Here is a 21307-nt window from a genome sequence, read left to right on the forward strand (position 1 = left end):
GATTTTCACTGTTTTCAATAGAGATTAAGACTTCCTCATAAAAATTGTTAATGGCTGTAGAAGTAGAAAATTTATTTCGAAATCCATGTTGATGCTTTGTGATAATTTCGTTGATATCTAAAAATAATAAAAGTTGTTTTAGCATTGCATATTCAATAATCTTAGATATCACAGATGGAACAGACAATGGTCGAAAATTTGACATTAATTCAGGATCACCTTGTTTTAATACCAGTGAAATGATAGAGGTTTTCAGCAAACTGGGAAATACACCAGCATTAAAAGAAGCATTTATAATGTGAGCAAGTGGTGTCAAAATATGAGACTCAATTTTCTTAATTACTATACCTGATATTTCATCAAAACCACACGATGGTTTGTTTTTAATTTTATATTTTATTATGTCTAAGATATCTTCCTCTGTTACATAAGATAGGAACAAACTATTTTGAATAAAATCGTTGGAATGCTGAAAATTTAAATCTGATTTAATTATTTTACTAATTATATCTATTGGTGAATCTATAAAGTAATCATTAAATTTGTTAGATATTATATTTGAATCTGTAATCCTAGTATCATCTATTTTTAGACAGATATTTTTGTGATTTTTTTGTTTTCCATTAAGTTCATTTAAATATATAAATAACTGTCAAAAATACAAATATTTAGGCATGCAAATAACCAACGATGGCAAATTAGACGACGAAATTAAACATACAAATAACCAGGGAAGATAAGATAGTAGGCAATTAAACAGTGTACTGTGGGACAAAACAATCTCCAAAGAAAACAAATACAAAATCTAGTAACAGCCTTATAAAAAGCATTGTTACATATGGAAGTGAGGTATGTCCACTGAAAGGAAAAAACTTAAAAGCATTAGAAGCAACAGAAATGGACTTCTGGAGAAGAGCAGCTAGAAAGATTAGACAAGATTAAAGCAAGATTAGAACAGATGAAATATGTGACCTAGTCTTGGAAGACGACAAAATCAAAGGCGTGCAATCCTGCAAATATTTGGGGGTCATTTTCAACAAGAAGGGAAATAGCGCAGATGAAATCAGGGAAAGAATAAACAAGGGCAGAGCAGCGACCCGTGCCTTAAACTCTCTTCTCTGGCAAAAAACAATTCGACGAGAAACCAAAAAACACATTTACGGTAGTATAGTCCAAAGTATTACACTTTACGGTTCGGAAGTATGGGACGTCACCAAAGCTAATAGAAATAAACTTTTGACGACAGAAATGGATTATCTGAGACGAAGCTGCGGTAGATCGAAACTGGAGAGAGTTAGAAACGAACAAATAAGAAACGAAATGAAAATGGAGAGAAATATCAATGATGACATAGAAAGAAAACAATTAATCTGGTTCGGACATGTTAAAAGAATGCCAGAGTACAGATGGCCTAGGAGAGTACTGGAATGGATCCCTCCTGAAAGAAGAAAGAGAGGACGACCACGGAGAAGTTGGCGCAACGATATTGATGAAGCAATGGCGGCAAGAGACTTGGAAGAGGCAACTGCATATGACAGAAAAAGATGGAAATTGGGGGCGGAGAAGCGGCGACAGCCGTAATAAATCCGTTATTATATATATATATATAAAGCAAGATTAGACAGAGTTAAAAACGAAAGAATAGGAGAAATTATGGGTATTAAGCACAATATAACAGAGGACATCAGAATAAATCAATTAAGATGGTATGGACACGCCCAAAGAATGGATGAACACAGAATACAAAAGAAAGTATTGAACTGGACACTGCATGAAATAAGAAAGCAAGGTAAACCGACATTAAGTTGGAGAGAAGGAGTCGATAAAGAGATGAGTTGAAGAAAACCTTTGGAACGACCGAGATAAAAATGGAGACTGGAAATCAGAAGACGGCGTAGAACGTTATAAACTGATTGATTAAATGTCATTATATGGAGGTAATAAGAAATGGCCGAGATTGTGCGATTTTATCCATTGCACTCTTTTTATGCTGGTTTCTTAAGTCGCAGGTCTGTGCAAATAAGCCGAAAAGCATAGTCGTCCGTCGTCAAATCTAACATAATGCATGCCATCGATCCAATTCAGTCTGATTTACGCGGCAGATTAATTAAAAATTGGATATTTAGGATGGGCGCCACTCAGCGAAGCCGCGGCGGACATTTGAACGATTTTATAATTCCACACATAATGGCATCAAGAGAAATTTTAAACAAATAAAAAAATTCGCTGATAACACTTTGTTTTATTTAAGCTTAAAAATATAAAGCTCTTAATTAAAGACTTTATATATCATGTAAGGTAAAAGCAGAAGGTCTGTAGTGTTTTAAATATTTTTTTTTGTTTTGTTAAAATACTCCTAGAGATTTCTAGAAATCCACTTTAGTCAAGTCTATTTTTAAACTAACTAGAAAGTATTATTTCGTTTTATAACACAAAATACTAAAAACACAATGGGTCACTTCAATATTAATATCGATATCGCCACGATCCGTTTGCACTCTTTCTCATATTCCCGATCGACACTCATAAGCTGCAAAATTTAATTAAATTTTAAAATAAAACACGCGATACATCGATGCTGTTCTGTAGTTATTAGATTGAACTTTTATTAGAAAACTATACTTTTCTCCTAACATTAGGTGGTTCATAAAGTCCTCGGTAAATACTATTATCCGTTTCACTCTTTTTAGCCGATTTGATATTAAAAAAACAATGAAGTAAAATGAAACTGTCAAATAAATTACCAATGGCGGACTCAAATATATTTTCGCATATAATATAAGAAAGTAAATTTTGCCAGCAATATTTTTGACTGATATAAAAGTTTGTTGCCTGTTAATTTTCGCGAATTAAACTCTGACAGGTAAATTATGTCGAGTGATTTTGTCAAAATTTCATAAGCAAAAATTGCCAAAAGGCAACAAACGTGAATTAAACCAGAAAAAAATTTTGCTGGTAAATAATTTTTTCTCGAATGATATTAGACAAGACTATTCACGAGATAATTAATGCACCATATTAACGAAATATAATCTTTATTTATTTGTTAACAATATTAAATATACAATTATTATAAGCTTTCGTAGTCTATATTTAACAGTAAGCTATACTTAACAACATATACAACTCTGGAGAAATACCAACAGAATGGCTAAAATCTGAGTTTATTGCACTTCCAAATAAACCAGGAGCCAAAAAATGCGAAGATTACCGTACTATAAGCCTCATAAGTCATCTCCTAAAATTGCTCCTAAAGATAATTCATAAGAGACTCTACAAGCTGTGTGAAAGTCAAATTTCCCCCAACCAGTTCGGGTTCACAAATGCTGTTGGTACTAGAGAGGCTTTGTTCTCAGTACAAGTCTTATTCCAGAGATGCAAAGACGTCAACTGCGACGTATACACATGTCTGGTTGATTACGAGAAAGCGTTTGATCGAGTACAGCACGCCAAGATGATGCAAATACTAAAAGAAACATGAATTAACAACCAAGATCTGAAAATAATTAGAAGTCTCTACTGGAATCAGACAGCAAATCTCAGAGTTAAAAGTGAACACACTGACTATGTGAAAATCATGCGTGGAGTAAGGCAAGGCTGTATTTTATCTCCTCTAATCTTTAATCTGTACTCTGAAAGAATATTTATCGAAGCTTTGCACGAAACTGAAAAAGATATTCTACTAAATGGTTGCCGGCTAAACAACATCATATATGCAGATGACACCATAGTATTTGCGGACAACTTAGAAGACCTACAAGTTCTTATGAACAAAATCACGTATTACAGTCAACAATATGGACTTAATATAAACGTTAAGAAGACAGAGCTTATGATAATTAGCAAGAAAAGAATAACAGAAGGCCAACTCTACGTCAACCAATCCCCTGTAGAAAGAGTGACGCACTACAACTACCTCGGCACCATAATAAATGAAGAATGGACCAACAACTAGGAGATTAGAGCACGTATTGGAAAAGCTAGATCCACCTTCACTCGGATGGGGGCCTTCTTCAAGAGTCACAACCTCTCTCTTGATACAAAAGTAAGAATGCTGCGATGCTACGTCTTCTCTGTCCTTTTTTATGGTGTTGAATCGTGGACCTTAAACGAAGATATGTGCAGAAAACTAGAAGCATTTGAGATGTGGCTATATCCGAGAATGCTTACAATGAAGTCACAAAGGAGGAGGTCCTCAGAAGAATGAATAAGAATCGAGAAGTACTGACCACCATCAAATCTCGAAAATTACAGTTCTTCGGACATATTATGCGAAATGAATCCAGATATACTCTCCTTCAAGCCATCCTGCAAGAAAAAATATTTGGAAAACGAGGTCCAGGAAGAAGAAGAATATCTTGGTTAAAGAACCTCAGAATCTGGTTTAATACAACATCTGTGCAGCTTTTCCGCGCTGCTGAAGATAAGATAAGATTGCCATGATAATCGCCAACATTCGTAACGGATAGGCACATCAAGAAGAAGAAGTCTCGGCTGCAAAGACCATTGACACAAACAATATTATGTACAATAATTACAAAAAGCATATGTTACTAATTGCTACAGTTAATCTATAAACGTAGAACCTATGACTAAATAATACAACAGTTTTATTACTAAGTTAAAGGTAAAGTACATGGAAAACAAGGAGTTATATTCTGTTGAACAACTGAATGTATTTCAAGAAAGAAAAATCTCTGTTTCTGTTAAGTTGTAATTAGGTGGAATATATGTACTGCATATGATTATTTGGTCGGAACACCAGACAGTTATTGCTATGGCCTCTAGAATGGTAGTTAGGATACATTGTATAGAAAATAAATCAGTAGACATGAAGATATATGTTCCTGCACTTGTTCCTGTATACGTAGTCCGAAGGAAATGGTAACCTTCAAAATTTTTAAGATCACGTCTATGTGTTTTCTTGAAATTGGTTTCTTGAAGGCAGATGATATCTGCTTTTGTATTATTGATTAATTGTTGTAAGCATTCTAAGCAAGGGTAGAACCCACCTCAGTTCCACTGCACTAACGTGAAAGTAAAATATATTTAACATTGATAACGTTGAGAGGTTAGAGAAGAGTGGGTTAGATAATCTTCATCATTATTTGTAGATTGCGATGTTGTGCTTCCAATTTCTAAATTGTCTATATTAAGTTGCTGTTTAATTTTCTTAGAAACTCTTGTAAATCTATTCTTAATTTTTCTATCTTCCAGTGAAGGGTATTTTCTAAACATGTCGTCGAGTAGTGATCGAACATTTTGAGTGAACTGCTGTGCTTCTTGAAGAAAGTTATTAGTGCCGAGTGAGTTTTCTAGAAAGGCAAGAAAATTTTCAACCGGTAAAGAGAATAAGTTTGGATTTTCTTGATAAAGATTATTGATTGTGAGAACAGAGGAGGCGGTTAATTGAGATTGATCGGGTGCGACTTTCTTGGATGTTTTAGTTTTATGCTTTTTATGCACGTTTGCATCGGGTGAAGTCATTTCTATGTTATTAATGGGTAGTAGTAGTTTAAAGTTAGTAGATGTGTTTATTTCTTGGGAGGTAGAATCGCTGAAGTCAGAACGAGTTCGTTTCTGACCAGTGGTAGGAGAAAGAAATTCATTGTTTGCGGCAATAGAAGTGGTGGATATATCGACAGTTTTTATCTGTTGACTGGGAACCGTATTTTGTGTTGTGTTTGGTGGTGCCATATTGTTTGATATTAGGGTAGCAGGAATGGGTTCAGCTGGGGACGTTTGTGTATTTTGAAGAGGATTGCTAGGGGGATTATGACAGTTATTTGCTGTATGTCCATGTTTTTTTGCATAGAAAACATGCCATTTTGTCAATGGAGAAAAATATTCTGTACGAATTATTATCGATAATTCGGTTTGGGTTTTGATATAGTAGCAGTTGCATATGAATTTGGATTATTACTTATGAAGTTGTTTCCAGACATGGTGTTGCTAACTGTAGGAGAACATTGATTTAAGTTGTTACTCATCTAGTCAAAAGTAATTATTTTTGGTTTTCTTGAAATAAAGTTTCGACTAATAGGCAACAATTGTAGCGCATATCTGTATTACTGGTTGCCTGGCTAACACGTCGCCAAACCAGTACTTGATAGGACTGGCTTATGTCAAATGTGACAAAAATGTCACTCTACACAACAATTAATAATCACTTTTTGATGGTTAAATACTTTTGAAATTGGTATTTACTGCGATAAACGGCCAATTTTTACACTGATTCACAGAGCGGTATATACTCCTTCGAATGACGTACTGTCTATTAATTTATTAAAAAGTATTATCATTGTAATTAATACATTTAGTTTAAAATCACTACTCAGGAAATAGAACAAATTATGGCAATATTTCATAGTTTATATTCTTTTGTCTAGAATAATAATATATATTTATCTATCTTTTTCTTTAGAATGTTTTTTTAATAACAATCAGTCTTAAAACACAGCCTTTTTCTAGCACTCACATCCAAGATAAAACACCCCCTTTTGGTATAAATGTTGATGTTAGCAATAAAGACCATTATTATCGCACGAAGTTAGAACATATCCGGTCTATCCTAATTTAGACGGTCCTGTATGAATAAGTTTCTCATTCCTTGCCGTAGCGTTGAGTAATATTGTTTCATTTTAGGGACATCACGGCTCTGACCAAATCATTACTTTGAAAGGAAGCCGGGACGAACTATTCTCTAATGGATTCTGGCTGGTGATATTAAGTAGGTGATAGTTATTGAAACTCGAAATGTTTTATTTACTACTGTGTAAGATGGCTGTTATTTCTAATATTTTTAAGTTGTTTCGTAATAAGCAGTAGACGATGATGGTTACAATACAATTGATTTGGTTAAATCATTAATTTTCAAGAAACTGAGATTATTGTGCATTATTTTTATTAATGCGTAAAATTACCAATAACATTTTTAGAATAGTAGACAATTCAGTAGAAAATTAGCTAGTGGTTAGTGTTCATTTGTAATTTGTGTAAGGAATTATCGAAAGGATGTCTATCCATTTAATCATAATAATCTGCTTTATTTTTTTTTGTTATGAAAGTTAGTTTGGCGCCGCTCATAGTAACCTTCCTACTCTCCCGAAGTAAAGGTTACATTTTTTGTCTATGGATACGGGTGGACCCAGTGGAGAAAACTCATACCTGTTGTTAATTAAATTCCAATTTTTTTTATTAATTCGTAGCTTTTGTAGTTTCATGTTATAGATGTATCAAAACTAAAAACATTTTTTTTTAAATAAAAAATATAATAAAACTTTATATTCAATTAATATTATGTATTTAATCAATGCAACTTTTACAAAAGATATTTGAATGATCAGGAGAAATAAACCTCTTACATGCTTGACATCTTGTACGAGATTTTCTGTCTTTTTCCCATTCGCAGTCTTTACACCTTCCACGTTTTGGACTTTCATTTGCATTTCCACTTATTCCAGCTACTGCATGTAAATTTATTTGGATTTTTTGAAAAGTTTGTTGTCATTCGGGTAGTTTGGCATTTTTCTGTTAAATTATCTGCCAATTCTTTCATAAAAAGCCTTCTTTTATGTAGTTTGTTCCTATTATATTAAGAATTTACATGCATATATAACACATATGCGTTAATTACCGCCAAATCCAAAATATTATAAAATAAGCAAAGTGGCCACCTTCTAGTTCCTCTTTTGCAGGTATAAGCTGACGCTAATTTATCTGTTCTATCTACACCGCCTTTGGTTCTATTGTATTCTAAAATAATGTCTGGTTTCTGAAGTTCTTGCAATGACACGTGGTCATCTAAATGCATCGAGGACAAAAGAATAACAGATTTACCCTTTTTAGGACTATATGAGAACGTGCATGATTTGGACGCTAAATTTAAAATTCGACACTGAAAAATAAAATTACCTGTTTCTGCATACATGATTTAGACGCTGGGTGTAATTGAAATGTAAATGGAAAGTCAGGTAATAAAATTCTAGAGATTAAGCCTGATAAGGTTTATTTGTCACTTTGAAATAAATACGACATACATTTTACGAAATGGAATCGATCGATACAGTTAGTTTGATACTCATGTATCCTATTTCTAACGAACATAATTTTTTTTCTACTCTTTGGATCTTTAAGTCTATTACTTTCACTATTACAGACACTATTAATTTTAATGTAAGTTTCAGTTTGAAAATTTTTTAAAACATCAATAAAATGGAAAATATTTGGATAAGCATGGTAAAAATTATCATTAAAACGCGAGTGGAACGATTCACAAGCATTAGTTGTTAATTGTAAACTCTCACTCATCGCAGCCCACATCTCCGACGGAAATGTTGCGTGGCCGCCAATGTAGTTGTCCAATAAGTAGTCGGAAAACTTTTTAATTTTTGAATCCTTTGGTTGAATAGCCATAAAATCATATATGAAAGATTCTTCGACTTCTGAGGGAGGTAAAAATGGCAGCCCAAACATATATTTCAGCCATTTAGATATTTCACTGTCTGCCAATTTATATTCCCGAATTAAGCCACAACCACCGATATTACGATACCAAGCTTGCATAAGATGAAAACGGCACCCTTTAATGTGCACATTTGGAAATTCAAAACGCGCAGCATTGTGGATAGCAATTTCAAAATCGGAGAAAATGATTTTTGGATTGAATTTTAGACCAATTACTTCACATTTGCGTTTCAAAACATTAAATAGTTTTATATAGGTTTGTTCCAATTTGTCGGGAAGTAAACAATAACACAATGGTATATAATGTCCATTGATAAATACATGTATGGTAAAAAATTGCTTGAAATATTGAGCACAGTAACTAAATGTACCGTCCATATAAATCGTTTCACTGCCGCACAGAAAACGCATGTTAGTGTTACACGAGAAGATGATAATGTTAGAACTTAGTTTAACCGCAAATATAAAATTCTCGTCTTTAAGTGTTTGGATATTCATAATATTTACCGCAGCAATAGTTTCTTCTTTACTTTTGGGCAGTTTCGATTGATCCATTCGTCGTTCACTGTATATTTGATTTCGTATTAAATTAACGTCTTTAACAGACATGTGGCTCAAGCAATCTACATTTTCTTTCAATACACTATGTATGATTTTGGACGGCCTTTCGGTCAAATTATCCTTAGCCTTCCTTTTGGCACTGCTACGCACAATCTGTCTATTAAGCGTCTTGATATCACACTCGTGATTATGTTCTAGATTACTTCGGATCACTAACTTTTCTGGCCCTTTCGTGAATATCTTCGCTTTACACGACCGTTTTACGCACCTCCAATACGTTTCTCCCGATTTTAGTACTTTATCTTGAGAAAAAGTAAAACTGTTCACTTTGAGCAAAATTTTACCACGATTACTTACTAACGTTGAAATTTCCATGTTCACTTTTCACTATTCTCTGACAAACTAATAACTAGTAACTAAGTAAATTTCAATGACCATCATTAAACCCTAATTATATCTAATATCTGGTACCTGCGATAATCCTTCCGGCAGCGTCCAAAACAAGGGTACTTTTAAGACCGTCAGGTATTTCAGCGTCGAAAACATGCCCGCCCCTATATGAAACTATTCTTCTGAAACCCAAAAATTGATGATAGTGCTTCTTTACTTTTATTTGGTAGCAATTTACCTGGAATAAAAGTTGTGTTCTTTCGTAATGTTCCAATTAGTGTTAGTTTACGTTTTAATAATTCAGTCGCTAAATTATAAACAGTAAAAAAAATCCGTGGTTATGTTTCGCCCGGAATTCTGAACATCTTTTATAAGTTATAAAACCACATTTCTGCCCTGATGTACGTCACAGGGCTGATTTTCTGCTTTTCCTGTATACACTTCTGCACAATATACATACGCAGTTATGACATCAGATAAAAGCTATAATTTAATTCCATATTTCCCACGTGGTTTTGTTGGAATATACTGTCTGAAGGGACACTTACCTCTAAATGTTGTTCGTCGACAGTGAGGCTTTCATATGGAACAAACATTTTGGGAAGTTGTGCTACTTATTAATTTAAAAAAACTTCTAATTGGAGCTAACTTGTCGTGCCTCCGTCGAATAAGTTTATCCTCTTTATTATCAAATCTCAAAAAGCGGCTGATGTAACAAAATCGTTTCAGAGACATAGTAGCTCTAAAAATGGGCCTACCATGAGAATTGCTCCAAAGTTCCTGCAGAGATTCTCCGGCACCTTTTTTTTTCATTATATATGCGACCGCGTTGTCTGTTAGTTTCCACTAAGAATAAATTGAGCATTTCATCAGTGAAAAACAATCTCATTGAAGATATAGGTTCATCGGTAATTCGTTGAGTGCCATATCTGGTGGGACCTGGCACATGATTTAGTATATTGATGGATCTAAATAATATACAACGCAATTAGTAAAACCCACAAATTTAGTAAGAAAATATGTGTAGCACTTGAGCCACCACTTACCTTACACGTGACTGAGGTGGTGGATATTTATTCCAAAGTGTCCCATCGCGAGCAGTATATTGTAAATGTTCTTGTTCAGGAACTTCTATTTTATTTTCCGAATTTTCGCCTTCATCTTCGTCATCATTAACCGTAGATACATGATCTTCTTCAGAAAATTCTTTATCTACTAACTTTTCATCACTAGTGACGGTTTCTAAATTGGTAGATTCATCTTCATTTTCTAAGTCTTTTTCAAGGATTTTTCGTAACCCCTCTTCCGTGAGTCCTCTTCTGGAGCTCATTTTTCAGCAAGTGCTTATTATTTTCTTTTTCACGAATGATTGTACACCATACTCTTAACTCTAAAGTTCAAGCGATCAAGTCTGGTACAACACTAAAGATACTCGACAAACGCTTCCGAAAATAGAACCCATAAAATTTAATCACCCTTCTCAGAAAAATAAACAAAACAAACATCACGTACATTTGGAAGCACTTCTGGGTACAGGTGGACCCATAAACAACACATGTGTTTCCTAAGTACTGCATCATCTGTACTCAGTTCTGTCATTTTTGCTAACCGTTGTACTGTCGATCTCGGGACATTATAAGTTTTAGCTGCTTTTAATGTACCCATCGTTTTATCTCTCACAGCTTGAATAGCAGATTTCATGCTATCTGGATCCCAGGACTGGCGTTGTTTTGAACTAACAATACTTTTTCTAGTCGTTCTGAAAAGAAAAAAACCCTGTAGACTAAACGGATACAAATATGGGCTAGCTCATATTTGTAGCACCACGCTAGCCCGTATTGCAACATAACCAAACATATATTCAAATATTAATAACTAAAATGCACCACAAATTAAAAGAAAAAGTCGAAAATATCAAAATATTAGCCTCTTGCTTACGATGTGTGATAAAATATTAAATTTATTCTTAGTTTTCACCGAAAAAAAAAACAGAAATGAAAACATACCTGAAAAATTTCTTGAACAGCGTGAACACTAACATGTGATTGTTTCAACGGTCACTGGACCTAGGTCACTGTAAGCTTTATTAGTTATTATTTTAGACTAAAGAGTGTCTAGTCAAGCTATTGACCGGATGATGGTGTGTATTTACTATTAATTGCGATAGCCCATATTAGTATCATACCATATTTGTACCTTCTTCTCTATTTGAAATGCAAAAAACTGACGACGTGACAACATAGAAATGTCCACAAGGAATCTACGTTCCTATAGTTGGCTATATACTATATATTAAAAAATTAATTAAAATCCTTTGTAAAAGGTATATATTTAAAAACCCAAACGGGCTGTGTTAGACAAAACGTTTTCGGAATCCATCATTCCGTCATCAGTGTCTAGGAGTACATGAATGTAGCCACTAAATATATGGGTAAAAACCCGTTAACAAATAATTAGTTACATTAGTTTGACAGTATTTCTTATAAATTAATAGGATGTTAAAGTTACCGTTGGATTAGGTAACATGGCGACATATGACTCCACGTTGAAGTTGCTAGTCCTGAGACGGTGTGTCTACGACCTAGACACTGATGATGGAATGATGGATTCCGAAAACGTTTTGTCTAGCACAGCCTGTTTGGGTTTTTTAATTAAATATATACCTTTTACAAAGGATTTTAATTAACATAGAAATGATATAAGCGGCCATAACAGTTTTGGTTCGAATGAAGTGCTCCTATTGGCTGGCGTGCGTGTGGCTGTTTGATACTAAGTTTATGTGGACGTAACCACAGTTTGTGGACGTAAGTTTGTTTCCAAACAATTTTTTTAATCAAAATAACTCTGGACTAAGCTAAATTTATTCCCAAACTGTTTCTTTAGATGATAGACTGTCTCGAAATAAAAATGTTGCCATCAAAATGTCAATTTCTAAAAATTGTGGACACAGCTATTTTTGATACTATACCCCTGATATTATATGCAAACATATAGATACCACGATTTTTAATTCTATTGGACTAGATCTATAATGAATAACATTATTTTAAAAATATATGATTTACAAGTTAAACAGAAAGATAAACAATTTAATGTCCTAATTCCAAAATATAAAGTAATAAACTATAATAAACTTAACAGACGCCATAAGCAAAGTTTCTGATTAGGCGTCTCTATGAAAACTAAAGTAATAAAAGCAGTTTAAAAGGCCAAGTTCCATAAAAACGGAATATTTATTGGATTATACCCATTTAACCATCTGTAAATCCTTTCAACTCTTTCCTGGAGATTTCGTACAAAGGGCAATAAAAATTATTGTTTTTGGTCCGATTGGTATAATAAAAAAATAACTATTATTCAACAATGGCTTTTAGTTTGAAAGTAAAAAGCGTAAAGTTTAATGTAATTATTTAACAAAAATTCATTTTTCTCAAAATAGTTTTTCATTTAATGTGTTGGGATGGCTCGTACTTTTTTCTGGTGGGGAGTTTTAAATTATCATGGAAATTTAATCGAAGATATTACCACTGGTTGGAAAACTACGGGGATGATGTCTTAGTTGTCACAGAAATTAAATTTTTGGCCAATATTCACGTACTTATTAAGTATTCAAGTACAGTGATCACTGCCAAACAATTATTTTGCTATTGTTTAGGATACGGATCTCCTTCTTCTTCTGTATAGTAACGATATAATGAACTCTGCTATGTAGTGCATTATACCGTCTCCTTGTTCTTGTTTCCTCCCCGTATTTACGGCCTTACGATAATCTTCTTTCAATATTTTTATGAACTCTACTTCATGGCAAATGATTTCCTTGTTTGGATCCTGACCATATGTTGTTCTTGGAATGAACTCTTGAGTTTGTCGAGTGGTTTTTTGTAGAATTTCTCAGTCTTATCCTTATACATATATTCTCTATTTTTTGTTCTACTGTTACTTTTTTTAAAGCAAAGCTTCTATACTGGTGTTGTTTTACTTTTTTTCTCTGCAGTTAAATGCTGAGGCGAGCGTCACGAATCTATTGCCACAAGATGGCGTCATCACAGGTAGCGTCATAGAATATCGGTTGTTGACATCGATTCACTACTCTAGATTCTATTCATTATATATTTGCTCTAGGTAGGTTTAAATTAAAAGCTGCATAAAAAATAACTAACAAAATAAAAACAGACTACAACAACTACATGAGGTGTAAATCTCCTTAATATCATGTTAGAATTTTATCGTATAAAAATCAGGTTGAAAAAATATTATTTACGAATATTTTTTCATTTCATATAAAAATTTGATTTATCCATTTTGGATACCAAACTTGCAATAGCTGATACTCTATCCAAAGCAGAAAAACTAACTAAACAGAACAGAGTATGAAGACCGTCAAGTAGTAGCCTTCAGCAGAGTATAAACTAAAGAGAGCACTTGGTCAAGATGCAAATTTCCAGGCTGCACAGGTAAAATATAGATGAGGAGGTAAAATGCAAACAAGCTTAAGTCACAAATAAGTAATTTATCAGAGAGGGCGAAAAACTTAGAGCTTCGCTCTGAAAAAGATAATGAGTTCTAATCAATGTTATGCAATATTATCGGTTCCAAACATGAGATTAAAACACTTATTTTAGTTAGGGTAGCTAAAAAGTAGTTTAAAAAATTGATTTTGTTTTGAAAATAAGACTATTTCCACGAACTTATTGGAAATAAGTCGTTTTGCATGTAAAATGTTGTCGACATAAGACGATTTGCATGTAAATAAAGTAAAAAAAATTAAAGTCAAGGCTAATGGTTTTCTGAATGAATTTCTGTTTTTGTAAAATAATAATATAAGCCTTACCTAAGTGTTAAACATTGTCATAATAGGTAGTTAACGCAACCATCAAACAGTTTTTTAAATATTGTGGAAGTCACAGCGCTCATCGTCGACACAGTCACTCATTACTTCCCGCTTCTCACCAGCAGCTGCTGTAGTAGGTTCATCAAAAATCAAACTCCTGTACCAACCAAGGCGTGGGTCAGAATATCCTTTTTTTTAGTTTATAAATAACTTTGCCTTTTATTTGATAAACACATGAGGAAGTGAGAATTCTTCAAGTCTCACTTGTCTAAGAATATTTTTCCCTTTCTTTCTCAAAGATATAAAACTTTTCCTTTATACTCGTAGTTTTTCAAGCCTCTTATCAACACAATCTTTTTGTAAGAGTTTCCTTTTCCCTTTTTTAGGAGGTGCTTAGTTTCTTTTTGTGTCTGGTAGCATGTTTCAATACTCTTCAGTGCACCAATTGATTGAGTGTCCTTATCGTATTCACTTATCTCCTTAGTATCAAAAATTGGCCAATCTTCTAGTGCTCTTACCTTGCCTATACCACTGTAGATGTCATGGTATTCCTGTTAAATTAAAATTATGGGTTTTTTCGCAACTCTTTTTTGTGCTCTTAGAAAAACACGGTCGACGGTTAAAAAACTATGTCCGCGTACAGCGAAATATAATAAAATCCTTTGGATTGATGTTTTGTGTGTTTCCAAAAATTGAATCAATGTTCACAGGACAATATTATTTTTATAATATACAGAAGTTTTAGTACCACAGACAGTTGTAAAAAAGTATTGTATTGAGTACGTTTGCTCAGGTCCAGCTTTTTTTTATTTTTGTTTACAGATCTAGGCCTATGTCTTCTGATCTGTGTTGTATGAATTAGACTGCCAATTGTCTTGTCTTTTTGTGTCTAGAACTTTATAAAACTCTTATTTGAAAGTATTGATGTAAAAATGTTTATTATTGTGCTTAAACAGTACAAAACTAGGGCTCTTTTATAGTGTATTTTTATGTATGAGAGAGTAATAAAACAATAAATTATGTATGCAAATCCCTAAACTGTTGATACGGGTGACTCAATGAAAAACAGATATTTGTCAACAAGTTTACAGAAGTATATAGGAAAACAATTTTAAATTGAGTATGACCACCAGGTATAAAGGTTGGAGCAGAATAGAATACAATAGTTGTGAGGCTTACTAATCCCTAAATAAGGTTGCCAGTGTCGGAGTGATGGAGGTTAACAGGTACTAATGAATTTGCAAGAAATGTAAGATGTTTATTTTATTGGTTTTATATAACCAATAAAAGTTTAATAAGTACCTACCTATTTGCAAAATAAAGTTTAATTCTTTAGATAAAATAAAACGTTTTATTTTATCTATTTGCAACATAAAGTTTAATTCTTTGCCTATTTGCAAAATAAAGTTTAATTCTTTAGATAAAATAAAACGTTTTATTTTATCTGAAATGAGTGCATTCCACGAAGTAATGGTTTCAACAATCAAACATTTAATTCTTTAATTCCAGGAATCTACGACAGTAATTGACTAGATAATTACCTTCTAAACTTATTCCACAGAAAATGTGATAGTGGGTTTTTCCATTTTGTATATAGGAAGGTCCAAGTGGCGTATTCAAAATTCTTAACAGTTCACTAAAAGTAGGTACTTCAGTTGCAAGGTGCAGTTTATTGTGTATACTAGTGTTATGGAAAATTTGGAAGTGCCGTGTAAACGCCGAAAAATTGGTCCGTTAACAGTTAATGAAAAAACATTAATATTTAATTGTTTTAAATCATTTACAGACAAACGTTTATGTGAAAGTGTTGATGAGACCGTTGAGTTAGTTAGCAGTACACTTGGTGTTGGGAAATCTACGATTTACAGAGTTATTAAAGAAGAGAAATGTGGTAGTTTTCAAATGCCACGTAATGCTCCAGGGAAACCAAAATTTCAAATAGAATATCATTTTAAAGAAGGACTTCGACGGAAAGTGCATGAATTCTTCTTTAGACAAGAATTTCCAACATTGGATAAAGTTCTTGTCTCAGTTCGAGATGATAAGGATTACCCTGAGTCGAAGTACGTTATGAAAACTTTTAAAAGAAATAGGCTTCCACTGGAAAAAGAATCCCAGAAAGTCTATTTTATTAGAAAGAAGCGATATTGTCATATGGAGAAGACATTTTCTAAGAACCATAAAGGAAATGAGAAACCAAAAAAGAAAAATATTTTATCTTGATGAAACATGGATCAACGAGGGTCATACACCAAATAAATTTTGGCAGGATGAAACTGTTACAAGTCAAAGGCACGCTTTTGTAAATAACTTATCTACTGGTTTAAACCCACCATCAGGAAAAGGACGCAGGCTGATAATAGTACACATTGGCAGTTCAGACGGTTTTGTTGAAGGTGGTTTATTAACTTTTGAATCAACTCGTACCGGTGACTACCATGAAGACATGAACGCTGATGTCTTTCAAGAATGGTTCGAACAAATGATAGGTCTTCTTCCTAAGAACTGTGTAATAGTAATGAATAATGCAAGTTATCACTCCAGACTTATAGAAGGACTGCCCACAACCAAGTGGTTAAAAAAAGACTTGCAGAATTGGCTGAGTTCAAAAAATATTACGTACCATCCCGGATCTATAAGAAAGGAACTTAATTCGTTGTGTGCCCTTCATAAAGAAAAATTTAAAAAATACGAAATTGATGAAATTGCCAAAAATCGTGGAATGACAGTACTTAGATCCCCACCATATCATTGTGAATTAAACCCGATTGAACTGGTATGGGCACAGATAAAGAGTGAAGTTTCAAGAAAAAATACCACTTTTAAAATTCATGATGTTAAACAGTTGTTTTTGGAGGCTGTAAATAATGTAAAACCTGAAAACTGGGAAAAGGCAGTAAATCACACTATTAAAGAAGAGGAAAAAATGTGGAAGCTGGACAATATTACTGATAAAATGATCAAGCCAGTTATTATAAATCTTGGTTCTGAAAGTTCATCTTCTGAATCTGATTTGGATTTGTAACAAGTAGCTGTAAGTTTTATATTAATATTTTTATTCATCTATTTAACATACCTTAGACGGTTTTAAAAACTCTTTTTCTCTTTTGTAATTTTTAAAAATTAAAAAAATGTGAATTTTTTAAAACCGTTTTTAATGTAGGCCAGTTAGTTCTAATATAGTGTGTGATAAAAGAGGTCACTTTTGTTTACATACACATAACACTTTATAACACTGAAATAATTCATTTATTTTTTACAATTATTCAAAGTAATTTTTCAATTAATCTTGAGCACGCCCATGGAGTGGTCGGAGCTACCAGTTAAAATTATGCTAATTACTCTCTCGTTCATAAAAATAAACTATAAGAACTACATACCTGGTAATTTGTTTACTTTTTCCTCTTTGGCAGATCAAAATATACTTTTTATATTTCCATCTGCCTCATCCATTATCCTCTAAATAATAAAGTAATTACTAATTATTTTGAAATACTTTAACAATAAACCCTCACATAACCTCAAATTTGTACGACTCACTGGGTCAGCTGAGTGGCAGTTGCAAAGCTCCTATTGTAGAATAAGTTCCTTTTTTGTAGAATTTAACTAGTCTAGAATCTACAAATCAGAGATTGGACATTATAAATAAATCACCGTGTATAACTTATATCTTTTTTCTGAAAATAGTATATTGAATTAGAATATGCCCAAATAACTTCAAAACATTTTGATCCGAGCTAACTTAAGTTTCTAAAAACTCTATTTAGTTGGTGAAATTCCTGTCTATCTTTGGATATCAAACGATTTTAATTGTTTCGTCTCAAAATTAGAACAATTTCCCGCCAAAACCTCATTTTCCATCATCGTGTCACATTGTAAACCTCGACTGAGAACAAACAGTCGCAGGTTAGGCCCCGACCTGGCCGCTACTAAATCACAGCACTCACCAAGTAATATACATATTAAAGCTGATTGCCAACCCGACAAACAGTAATTTACTCGTGATGGATGTCTTGCAATCTACGACAGTCCACCTTTCTAGATGAAATGCCGTGTTGAACGCGCAAGCTTTGAACAGCTGCAGGACTTTGACTAAAATCACTCATTCGTAACTGTAACCATTTCCACCTTCCGTTCTATCCCGGCTATTATGGCGAAAATGCAGCGTTGATTTTCAGACATTAAAAATCTGTGACGCTGTAATTTTTCCACTATATACTTGGCATATTGACGTACTTACGGCTATTACTTCATATTTTTCCAATATTTAAATTTAGTTAGTAATATTCAAACGACAATTAGAAACAAAGCAAAACAAAAAACGCTAATAAACAATTAAGAAATTGTAAGAAGAAAAAAAGTGGAACAGTAGGCGGTAATGTGGACTAGCGAGGAGCTTCATACTGTTTTCTGTATTTTAAAAATTTAAATATTATTTTAAAAATTAAACAAAAGACATTGTTAGGACAAGATATCATTTTATGTGTACTTTTTTGTTTGAAAAATCTTCTTTTCCCTTTTTTCTCCCAGTGTAAGGACACTACACTGACATCCACATTGTCTATATTGGCTATTTTCTTTACCATAAGACCTCTGCCGTGCTTCTTTATTTTTTTCTCAGCTGGCACCGCAACTCCAGGAACACGATTAAGTCTTACTGTTTTTAAAGATAAAATTCCCTTTTTGATCAGATTTATCATGAGGGGTGTTGGTAAAGCAATTGTTAAAAAACAACTTGTAATGTTGATGTTTTGGTATAGAATCTGCTAATTTGACCACTGCTCTGCTGCTCATACTAAGACTTAGTGCCTCTGGAGATACAATATTACTTTGAGAACCAGCAAAAAAATCAAACTCATAGCTAAATCCCGAAACATTACTCAGCATAAAGTTTTTGAAGCCCCACTTATGTGGTTTTTTTGGGTTATACTGCTTTAGCTGGCTTCGCACTTTTGTTGGTAAAATCTGTTCGTCTACAGCTAGAAAATGTTCTGTCAGAACCATGAGTAGCCTTTCTTTGATTTGGCTTAAAATATGTCGTTTTGAATAATCTGTTCAAGTCCAGGCTAATAATTTTCAATTATGTCGTCATTGTTATTGACATGCAAGAAACGTTTTATTTCTTCGAATCTGTTGCAGCTGATTACATCGCTAACTGCTCTGTAACCAATATTGGCATTCAAATAGTGTCTTGTTGATACAAGATGAATTATCAACATATAAATAGCAATTTCTATAAATTGTTTTATTTCGTATTTTTTTATATTAGCTGGTTTATCTAGACGTTGTTGCACTTAGTATAAATTTGATTGTTATGCGATATGCTCTATAAGACTACCAGGAAAAAGAAATTTAAAACCATGGACCGGTGTTGCAAATTGTAAAATTGAGAAAGGTAAATTTTCAGAACCAGTAAATTTTGTATAATTTTCTGATCTTCTCAGATTACCTTTCACCGAATTATAAGATTTATTTCTTTAATATCGGAGAGTCTTTCAAACAAAGGCCTATCATCATCTAAGAAATCTGGGGATGTGGCAGGAATGATAGTTTCATTGACATTGCTGAGTAAATCTTTACGCTTCTTATTGCTCTTGGGGTTTCTCCTTTCGGGGTTTCGGAGAGACTTTTAACACTCATAATTTTTAGTACTCACCTGAAAAGATACCTAACATCACAATACAATGAATATCAATTTTTTCTTACCGTAAAAACTTATTTACCATGAAAAATAACCTTCGAACTTTTACGTGGTTCGGAATTTCAACAAAAATGAATTTGAAACTGCGCACGGCTGCCTATCTTTCCGTCAAAACTATTCCGTATATATCGCGTACGCGTACACTATTAGTACGTGCCAGCAATGGGCTGTCATAAAGCTAGGAAAAAAATTTAGTTAAAATATTAAAAAATATGTAAATCATGAATGTGTTGCTTGTGTGAGTCCATTTTAAAAAGAGGTAAAAAAGAAATAAATTAGACTTACTCAAAATCAATTTAATTTTACTACCCAAGACGACCCGTTTCGCTTTCTAAAATTTGCAAAGCATGATCAGGTCAGTGGTACAAAGTAAATTAAATGCTGAAATTATAAAAAGCCCATATTAGGGTGCTGTCTTATAAGGATATAGATTAAAAAAGTTATAGATCAAAAAAGGTTTTAGTAATTATGCCAATATTACATGTCTGTGTTTATTAATATGCATAAAATTGCTTTAGCAGACAAAGTAATAACCCACAAATTGGTAAGAGAAAAAATCTGTTAAATTGTAATAAATTAGAAATAAACAAAATACTACTTACATTCCGGTACAAGAGTTTTTATATAGTGATTGGTGATACATAGTTCAAACTATCCCGTATTACTGATAATGAGTGATCTTCGGTCAATGTTGTAACTGTCTGACAACTTAGGAGGAAGTTTCTTGAGGGGAGGGATGTTAACAGATGATATAGGAGTAAGGTATATGTTATTGTTTGTTGAAAGAAAATGTAATGTAAATGTAAATATTATTTAAATTATTGAAGTTATTTATATTTATTAAAGAGATATATTTTGAAATGTGTATTAAATTATTGAAAATTTTTATACAGAAAGAGGACAGTTATATGACAATGAATGAAAGTACTTGTACTATTTTGTGGGTGTGCAATTTCTTTGACTTGTAATTATCAACTTTTGAATAAGAGCATTTAATTTCTGCTAGGCAGAGAATTGTGATGTCAAATGTTAAAATAATAAATTAAAACACAACTAGGGACCAACAGAACACAATTAACAGGACAAAACAAACATAAAACTTAAAAAAAGGGGTTTATAGGCACTACATTACTTGCTAGGAGAGGAATTGGATTTTTTTGTTGTCTACTAGTATTTTTGCTAGTAATTTTAGTTATTTTACTCATTTAAATATTTTCTACAACTTCCAGGAGAATCTAAAGTTCAGGTGTGTAAAACTACTTTGTGTTTACATTTGGCTATTACATAAACAAGATTGGAGATACTTCCCAGCGATTACTCTCTTCCGGCATATCTGTTCAAGACAGACGAGGTGGTAA

The sequence above is a fragment of the Diabrotica undecimpunctata genome, chromosome 5, assembly GCF_040954645.1.
Source record: "Diabrotica undecimpunctata isolate CICGRU chromosome 5, icDiaUnde3, whole genome shotgun sequence".
In the NCBI taxonomy this organism is placed as follows: domain Eukaryota; kingdom Metazoa; phylum Arthropoda; class Insecta; order Coleoptera; family Chrysomelidae; genus Diabrotica; species Diabrotica undecimpunctata.